Consider the following 11254-nt stretch of genomic DNA (forward strand, 5'->3'; position numbering starts at 1 on the left):
TCTGAAATTGACTCCAAATCTATAATATCAGTTTGTGACTCCCTACTTAGGGGAAGTGCCTCCAAATTGTGTTCAAGTTTTTCCTCGATTGAGATATCAGGTTCACCAACTTGAACTTCTTCAATATGGTCTAAGTCTCCAACTTGTGATGAATCTCGTTTTTCAATAAGCACTGGAGATCTAACTTGTGAATCTTGTAGGTTGCCAACATTTCCACAACCAAAATATGCTGATATGGTTTTGCATTTTGTTAATAGTGGCCTCTCTTAGCTTTTAGGGATCCTACCAAAACCCCCGTTACCCCTCTTTTTTGACATTGCAAACCGATAAAGGATGCAAAAAATAAATCAACTTAGTTGTTGAACAAAAGACTCAAATAGTGACAAGTCAAAGACTATGGACACTGCCAGTAGACTACATAGTCTACATATAATAACAATAATATGGTCCATTTAAAAAAAAAAGATACTAGTGCTATGGTACTACAGTCTACGATACTACCCAATATAATTCACAAACCTATAAGATATCTTAGCATGTGAGATGTCTAATCACCAGTGGACACTAGATATTAAAACTTTAAAAAACCAATACCACTGTTGACATAGAAAATAATTAAAAATCACTTGCCTTTTACCAAAACCATGATCCACGAGTCAATGGGCAATGCACTTAGTACTTTGAAACTCTGACAACAATAAGAAATGCCAGTCTCTAGACTAGAAAAGAGCGAATTGTATAGAATAATAATATCTTATAGTCTAATATAGGTTGGCAAATTATGTGGGATTAACAAGTGTGAATGTCAAATGTAGGTGAAACACACCTTCCTATGCAAGCCCACAATAAGAAATAGTTGGCTAAATGGGGCTGGTGGTCGACACACATCAGAAAAATGGTAGGTGATGCCCAACTCAAGGAAAAATTATTTGGTTGTAGTAATGGAAAAAGAATGTGGGACAATAAGAAAAAACATGTAAACGATGGTGAAATTTTTAAAATAAATGTATCCAAAAAGTATATTGCATTGGCCATTGGACCAATATTTTTGACCAACCATGTGATAACTAATGGGCGATTACCACGAGCGTTGGACCCAAAATTGATAAATATTTGGCAATGTGGTTGACCTGTGTTGCATGCACTATTTTCCAAATGATGATCGACCCATGAGACAGGATTGCCAACTGGCGAGATTCGCCACTAACCTAATCTCTAATTTTTGTCACTTTGACCCTGTTATCTGTTGCTAACCAAATAGACCCAAAGGCTGACAAAGCCTCCCCTAATACTATGTATTCCCCTATTAGGTCTATTGGAATACTTTAGAATATTTGAGAGTTGGGGGGGGGGGGTGAATTAGTTATCCAAGGTCCAAATGTATAAATAAAAATTTTCACAACTTAGTGAACCCATAAAACATTCATAACCATGCATGTAACTTACTGGATTATACAATTACTAAAACTTGTATGTTAGTATCAAATCAATTTGCTAAAATGTAAAGCATAAAATACAACACATTCATCAGCACACTTGCCACAATGATTTACGTGGAAACCCAATTTGAGAAAAACCACTAGTAACATGCTACTCCTTTTTCACTCTTTTGAAGTGATGCCCAATGAAAGGTCAACCCTGTTAAAGGTTACAATACACACTATTTTGATTAAGCAAAAACAATTTTTAAAGGTTCCAAAACCTTTACACTACACACTATTTTGATTAAGTAAAAATTGGTTACAATACACATTGTTAAATGTGACCTACTTAAGGGATTTCAATCACCCTATTGGAAGTGAGCCTCGTTAGAAGAATTTAGGCCATTCAATTGGAATGCCACCCTACTAAAGGATTTTCTAATGACTATTAGGTCAACCTTAATCCAAAGGATTTAATCTAGATTGATATAATTGTTAGAGAGTAATAGTAGAGCTTTGATTTGATACAACTTACAACTTCTCTTGCAAATTATAGATCTCTATTTAGTCCTCTATTCTGCTTGACTTTTATAGTTTGTAGCTCTTGACAGCTTGTTTACCTTTCAAGCATTCATCTCCTTAAGCCTTGTTGCTTAACAGGTCATTGTACACTCTTGTCTTGGGTCACTTGATGAAGCACAACCCTTAACTCCTTCTCTTTGGGTTCTCATATATGATAATCTTGCTTCATGACCAGACATTCCTATAAATAGGAAATTAGATATTTTTGCCGCTCATTCTCCATCATCCAATTTAGGGTTTGGATGGATCAAGTAGGATATAATGTATCTACCCCATATCTTGTATCTCTTATAGAAACTTCTCCTAGAATCCATTTGAATTCACCTCAAAAATAGTTTACATCAAATTTTGTGCCACCAAATCATCAACCTTATCTTCCTCCTAGTTCACAAGTTTCAAGAATACAAACTTGTCAGCTTATATTTGGAAAATATTCGATCTTCAACATAATGTAGGAGCTCAACATTATCAATCTTCTAATGCTTGGCACATGGTTTGTTACTTGACATCAACTACAAAATTACTCAACATCAACTAAAATTTACTGGTGCTCAACATCAACTAAACTTTACTCTACATCAACTGTCTTGCTTAGCATCCACCAGAATTTTCTTTTACTCGGCTCCGACTAATTTTTTGCTTGGCTTGCACTAACTTTGCTCGGCACCTACTGTCCACTTGATCAGGCTTGGCAAACAAACTTTGTTTAACTTATTCTTCTAAACTTTCTAAGTGTAGCCGACATTTTGTAACCTTAAGTATATCATCAATACATCATGTCATGACTGTCTTAATTGATCCTTGTACTTCATTACATAATCATAACTCAACCTTTCCTCTAGGTACTTTTGTTACATCTTATTGACCAAATCCTCCTCATCAATCAACTAAGTGATAGTACTTGAATCTTATAAGCAATTGGCTTACCAACAAATATTAGGTTTGACATTAGTGAAAAAATAATGATTGAAACACATAATCCTCTTCAACAATATCTTTTCAATCAGATTTCAATAATCTCCCTCTTTGGCATTGATGGCAAACCAAACTAATCAACCATATCAATCAAATGATGAACATCTTGTTTAACCAAACTGACTAGGTTAAAATAGTAAGACGATACCAAAAAGAAAACTTGTATTGAAATTTCTCTCTCTATCAACAACTTCCATCTTTTGATTAGGTTACAAAACTCTTTCTTATAACTCCCTCTGAGTTCCTTCTTGTATCTCCATCTTACTAGGTAGATTGGGATTTCTCCCTCTTTCTTTTATGCTGGATTGATTAGTAGAATATCTCCTTCTAATGTTATAGATTCTAGCTCTCTGATCAATGTCTCTCTCTTTGTTCTGACTCAACTCTTGATATCTTTCTCTAATATACTTTCTCCCTCTCTAATCAATAGATCAGTTTGGCACTTTCTCCCTCTTATCTCTTCCACTTGATTAGTAAAACTCTTCTTCTAATGATGATCAGTTTAATGTACTTTCTCCCTCTTTGACAATAATGCCAAAGACCTATACAAAAAAAATTTCATCTTTAAAATATGCAGATATAAGCTTTTGTAGTTTCTTCAATTTTTACCTTTGTCACCTTGCTTGTGACTAATTTCTAGTTTTAGTTCTATGATTACTTTAGGTAGTTCCTAAAGTAAGATCCTCTGCATCAATTTGTACTATATGATTATCAGCTTGATTGATGTAGGGCACTCCTTCTATTACTTAAATAGCCTTTGATAGGGTATCACCCATAATTTACCTCTTAGATACTCATAAGCATCCTTAGGTAATGCTTTTGTGAAGATATAAACAATTTTCTCCTCTGTGTTAACATATTCCATCTTCACCTCTTTATCTTGAACTGACTCTCTCACATAATGATACTTGATTGCAATTGCTTGGTCTTTGTATGCATCACTAGATTCTTTGATATATTGATAGAACTTGTATTATCACAATAAAGTACCACTGGTTCTGTGATTTATTCCTTCATTTCTTTGAGTAGCTATTTGATCCAAACAATGTTTGTACAATTGATAGCAATATCAACTTATTTAGCTTTAGCAATAGATTGGAAAGTACAACTTTGTTTCTTTCTAGTCCATATAATTAGTCCATAGGTGTACTCACTAGTTTGGAATCCTCTAATCCAAAAGTCTTTAATATTTCTCTAACATACTTTGACTGAGTGGTGTACATAACATACTTCATCTAGTATACTTGCATTCCCACCAACAATTTGGTCTCTCCAAACATAGATATTTTAAATTCTTGCTTCATTTGATTTGCAAAATCCTTACATAAAGCATCTTATCCTCCAAATATGATATCATCAACAAATATTTCAAACAAAAAAATACCTTTTCTTTTTTCTATCTTTATGTACAAATTGCTATTATCATTAGTCCTTTCAAATCCAATCTTCACAAGATAAGTATGAAGTCTCTCATACCATGCTCTTGGTGCTTGTTACAAACTATATAGGGCTTTGTGAAGTCTACATACTATGTTCTTATTGTCATCATCAATACATCTTTATGGCTATTCTATGTAAACTTCCTCTTCTAGTATGCCATTCGGAAATGTAGATTTAACATTCATCTAATAAACTTTCAAACCTTTGTATGCAGCATAAGCAAGCAGAGTTTTTACTCCTTCCATTCTTGCAATAGGGGAAAATGTCTCCCCATAGTCAATTCCTTCTTCTTGTGTATATCCTTTGCAAACTAATCTAGCTTTGTTCCTTGTGACTTCACCATTCTCATATAGCTTTTTTCTAAATACCCATTTGGTGCCAATCACATTCTTATCTTCTAGTCTAGGAACTAAACTCCATGTTTTGTTCTTCTCTATCTATTCAATCTCTTCTTCCATGGCTTTGTAATAGTCTAAATCTTCTAATGCATCTTTCACTATTTTAGGTTCCTTCATGCTTAGCAAACATGATTCTCTTCTCAATCTATTCCTTGTCATTGGCCTAACACTTTTATCTCCAATGATTTGATCAGTAGGATGATGTCTTTTGACATATTTGGACAATCTTGGCTCTGCTCTTGTTTCTTCATTTTGTCTCTCAGCTTCAAAATCACTTTGAGTATCCGTGTCAGTTATCTTAACATCTCTCTCATGTGTGTTAATATAAGAATTAGAATGTGCATCTTCCTCATTTTGTAACTTGACATTTGAATGTAGCTCAGCTCCTTAATGCAACTCAACATTCTTAGGATGTGACTCGACAATCACTAAAACTTGCTGTTGGTTTCCAACTTGACTTGCAACATTATCTTCAAAAGACACACCTTCATTAAAGTATACACATGATTTGTATTCTTCTAGTTCTTTCATAGGTTCAGCTTCATGTACCTCAATAAATTCATCAAAATTCACATTTGCACTTTCCATAATTTTGTTAGTGTTAGTATTTAAACACTTATAAGCTTTACTTCTTGTGGAGTAACCAAGGAATATACCTTCTTCACCTTTTGCATCAAGCTTTCCATTCCTAACATCTTTAAGAATGTAACACTTCCTTCCAAATACCTTAAAATATTTCACATTGGGTGAGTGTCCATACCATAGTTCAAAAGGTGTTGAATGAGTACCTTTCTTGATTTGCACTCTATTCAAGGTATAGAAAACTATATTTACATCTTCTCTCTAGTATTTCAAAGCAACATTCTCCTTTATCATGAGTGTTCTAGGATAGTCCATTATAGACCTATTTCTTCTTTCAGCTATTCCATTTTGTGGAGGAGTCCTAGGGGCAGATGTCTATCTTTTGATTCCTCTATCATTACAAAACGTCTCAAACTCATTTGATGTGAATTCTCCTCCTCTATCTAATCTTAAACATTTTAGACTCTTGCTAAGTACCACTTAAACATTTGAAAAGTATCAGATTTTTGATTTAGAAACATGATTGTCATCATTCTAGAGTAATCATCAACAAATAGCATAATGTACTTAAATCCTTTGTAGCTTTGCACTTCAATTAGTCCACACAAGTCAATATGAACATTCTTTAGTGTTTCTTTAGAGCTATAAGCTTTACTCTTGAAGCTTTACTTTGTCATTTTTCTTAATTGACATTGTTTGCACACTACATTATCAGGTTTCTTCAACTTAGGAAAACCTCTAACTTTCTTCATGTTACTAATACTAACCAAGTTATCAAAATTAGCATGACATAACTTCTTGTGCCATAGCCATACATCATCAAATCTTATAGCAAGACAAGTAGCATCCTTTATATCTAGATAGAATAGATTACTTTTAGTTTGATCACCTTTTCCAATCAGCTTTCCATTAGTATCATATATCTTAGCAATCTTGTTTTCAAATTCAACCTTGCATCCCAAATTGTTTAATTGTGACACACTCAATAAGTTATAATTTAATCCTTCAACATAGTAAGCATTGTCATATGGAATCTTGTCTGTGAGTTTGATATAACCTTTTCCTTTTATCAAACATGGTGCATCATTACCAAATCTTACACTATTTCCGTAATAACAAGTTAAGGTAATGAATTTACTCCTGTCTCCTATCTTGTGATGTGAGAATCCACTATCAATGGTCCATCTATCATTTTTTTTCACACAAGTCACAAGTGCATCTACCCCATCGTCATCAATTTTTTCATTCATTGCAAAATACACCACTTTATCACCATGTTCATCAGAATCATCCCTACTTCCTTCTCCAACAATGTAGCATGACTTCTTGCCTTTGTCTTTGTAATCTCTGCTATCATCTTCTCTTTTCTTTTTGTACTTGTTGTCATCTTTGTAGTTCTTCTTCTGTGTACATCTTGTAGCAATATGACTAACCTCATTGCAATTGAAACAAATGATGGGCAACTTACATTTGAACTTGCCTTTACCTCTATGAAATCTTCTTTCCAGTAGTGCTTCCATTTGTTCAACATCTTCCTCATCTCTATCATTGTCACTGGATACATATTTTATCTTTCTTTTCTTCTTCTTTTGCTTCACCTCATCAGAATCCTTCAATAAAAACTTGTCTTTGAAAGTAGATTCAAGACTCTCTGGTTTGTAATTGTCAAAGTTAGATAACTCAAAAATAGTGAGTTTACCTACTAGACTTTCAAGGGTTAGATTATTCCCTAGAATACATCTCAACTCTTGAATTGTAGAAAATCTAATAACATAAATAAGCAGTAGTGTTCTCAAGACATTACTTAACAAAGTATCATCATCTATATGACTAGTAACACTTTTTATTGCACTAATAACTTCTTTTATCCTAGCAACATATTGAGCAATATTTTTACCTTCTTCCATTCTCATGTCATCAAACTTAATTTTGAGGCTCTCAGATTTGGCTCTTTGTACATTTTTGTCTCCTCCATAGATGGTGTGTAGGGTATCCCACATTTTCTTTGTAGTGTCACAACCTTTGATATTATCAAATTCGGCATGGCTTAGGTAGAGGCAATCTCCAACATCTCCTAATTGTGTTCTTTCTTCTTCTTCATATCTTTAGTAGTTAGGGCTCCAACTAGATCAACATGTTCTACTGTAATGATAGATTGTGCATGATCTCCAAGTCCTGGTAGGTGTAGTTTCATCAAAATTTTCCATGCAGGAAAGTTATCTCTATTAAGCTTGGGTACATCTCTTTTTGACATCTTGAATTTTGTGCTTCTAGTACCTTCAAACTAGTCCTCTTAAGCAGATGGCTATGATACCAATTGTTGGAATACTTTAAATAACTGAGAGAGGGGGGGGGGGGGGGGGGGGTGAATCAGTTATCCAAGGTCTAGATGTATAATTTGTTTTTTTTCACAACTTAGTGAAACCATAAAACATTGATACCCACGCATGCAACTAACTAGATTATACAATTACTAAAACTTGTATGTTATTGTCAAATTGGTATGCTGAAATGTAAAGCATGAAACACAACACATTCATCAACACACTTGACACAATAATTTATGTGGAAACCCAATTTGGGAAAAAAACACTAGTAACATGCTACTCCTTTTTCACTCTTCTAAAGTGATGCCCTGTGATAGGCCAACCCTGTTAAAAGTTACAATACACACTGTTAAATGTGACTCGATTAAGAGATTTCAATCACCCTATTAGAAGTGAGCCTTGTTAGAGGACTTTAGGACATTCACTTGGAATGCCACCCTATTAAAGGATTTACTAATGACTGCTATGTCAACCTTAATCCTAAGGATTTACCCTAGACTGATACAATTGTTAGAGAGTAATAGTAGAGCTTTGATCTGATACAACTTACAACTTCTCTTGCACATTACAAATCTCTATTTAGTCCTCCATTCTTCTTGGCTTTTATACTTTGCATCTCTTGATAGCTTGTTCACCCTTCAAGAATCCATTCCCTTAAGCCTTGTTGTTTAACATGCCATTACAAACTCTTCTCTTGGGTCACTTGATAAAGAAAAACCCTTAACTCCTTCTTCTCTTTGGGTTCTTGTATATGAAAATCTTGCTTCATGACTAGAAATTCCTATAAATAGGAAATTAGATATTTTTTCCACTCATTCTCCTTCATCCAATTTAGGGTTCAGATTGATTAGGTAGGATACAATGTATCTACCCCATATCTTGTATCTCTTCTAAAATCTTCTCTTAGAATCCATTTGAATTCACCTAAAAAATGGTTTACATCAAATTCTGTGCCACCAGCTCATCATCCTTATCTTCTTCCTAGTTCACAAGTTTCAAGAAAACAAACTTGTTGGCTTATATTTGGAAAATCTTTGATCTTTATCATAATGTAGTAGCTCAAAATTATCAATCTTTTGATTCTCGACACACACTATGTTACTTGGCATCAACTACAAAATTACTTGACATCAACTAAACTTTACTCGACATCAACTGTCTTGCTCAACATCCAATTGAATTTTTTCTCGGATTGCACTAACTTTACTCGACATCTATTGTTCACTTGGTCAAGCTTGGTAGAAAAACTTTGTTTAACTTGTTGTTCTAAACTTTCTAAGTGTAGCTAGCATTTTGTAACCTTCAGTAGATCATCAATACATCATGTCATCACTGCCTTAACTGATCCTTGTACTTCATTACATAATCATAACTCAACCTTTCCTCTAGGTACTTTTATTACATCTTATTGATCAAATCCTCCTCATCAATCGACTAAGTGATAGTACTTGAACCTTATAAGAAATTTTCTTACTAGCAAATAGTAGGTTTGACATCAATGAAAAAATAATGATTGAAACACATAATCTTCCTTAAAAATCTCCCTCTTAACAATCTCTTTTCAATCAGATTTCAATAGGCCTGATAGTATGGAAATCTTAAGGGCTCCCACTAACAGTATGGATGTGTAGTATAAGAGGAAGTCCCCTATGAATTGTAGCAAAGATCTAAATATTGGTACTGCAAAGGAGGTGGTCGTTACTCCCAAAGACATATAGGAACTGAAGGATTGATGTCAAGTGCTAGAGGAAGGGTTCATCATTTTCTCCAAATTCTCCTTGAAGGTGACACATGTGGCGGTGACCACCCTCCAGTTGCTAGCTTATGAGAAGGAGGAGGAAGGCCTAGGTAAAGATGATACAAAAATGCTCTACAATTACTAGAACTCTTTAGAATAACTAAGAGGGGGGATGAATCAGTTATCCAAGGTCTAGATATACAAATAAAACTTTCCACAATTTAGTGAACCCATATACATAAATCATTTTAATCATGCATGCATCTATTAGATCATATAATCACTTAAACTTGGTTGGTTATTGTCAAATAAAATTTGCATAAATGTAAGCATGAAACATAACAGTTTCAATAACACATTTGACACAATGATTTAACATGAAAACCTAATTTGGAAAAATCACCAGTAACATGCTACTATTTCTCACTCTTCTCAAGTGATGCCTTGTGAAAGGCCAACCTATTAAAGGTTAAAATGCATTAAATGTGACCTAGTTAGAGGATTTCAATCATCCTATTAGGAGTGAGCTTTATTATAGGACTTTATATCATTCACTTGGAATGTCACCTAGTTAGAGGATTTACAAATGACTATTAGGTCAACCTTAATCCAAAGGATTTACCCTAGACTAATACAATGATTAGAAAGTAATAGTAAGTCTTGATTTGATAACAACTTACAACACACTTTTAGATTATAGATCTCTATTCCAGTCCTCCATTCTACTTGAATTTCACACACTTCAATTCTAATAGCTTGTTCACCCTTCAAGTATCTATACCCTTAAGCTTTCTTTCTATTCCTTCCAATAACAATCTCTTCTCTTAGGTCACTAAATGAAGCAATACCCTAGACTCCTTGTCTTCCTTAGGTTCTCACATATGAAAACCTTTGCTTCTAACTAGCCATCTCTATAAATAGAAAATTAGGATCTCTTTTTATTCATCCTCCATCATCCATTTTAGGGTTAGGTTGGATTAAGTAGGATTCAATGAATCTACTAATATTTTCATTTTATTCCCTTCTAGAAAGTTCTCTTTCAATCATGTTTGAATTCACATCAAAATGGTTCATCTTGAATTCCATGCCACTAGCTCATCAAGCTTATCTTCCACATGGTTCACATAATCAAAGAAATCAAACTTGTTGGCTCAGATTCATTAAATTCATGATCTTTCTCATAATGATGACGCTCGACATTAACTTTATTATGATACTTGACACATACTACGTTGCTCGATATCCACTATCAAAACACTCAGCATGAACTAAAGTTTACTGGTGCTTGACACCAGCTAAACTTTACTTGGCTTACATTGTGTCACTTGACATATACTGGAATTTGAATTTTCTTGGCTCTAACTAGCTTTTTTCTCAGCTCACACTAAATTTTCTTGGCACCTAATGTGCAGATTGTTAGGCTTGATAGACACACTTCATTTAACTTGTTCTTTTTAACTTAATCAGTGTATCCATCCTTTGCAACCTTAAGTAAATTATCAATGCACTAAAATATCACTTTCTTAACTGATCCTTGTACTCCTTTTCCATATCATAACTCAACCTTTCCTTTAGGTGCTATTGTTAAATCATTTGATCAAATCTTCTTCATTAATCAAACAAATGATAGTTATTCAAATCATCTAAGAAATTATCTTACCAACAAGTAGTAGGTTTGACATCAGTGACAAAACAATATTTGAAACACATATTTATACTTATATCAATCTGTTTCCAACAACAATTTCCTTGTGAAGGATTGAGCTAAGGTTTTGTTGTTTAGGAAAGGAA

The sequence above is a fragment of the Cupressus sempervirens genome, chromosome 4 (genome assembly GCF_028749045.1).
Source record: "Cupressus sempervirens isolate cs-2001-9-10 chromosome 4, ASM2874904v1, whole genome shotgun sequence".
NCBI classification, from domain to species: Eukaryota; Viridiplantae; Streptophyta; class Pinopsida; order Cupressales; family Cupressaceae; genus Cupressus; species Cupressus sempervirens.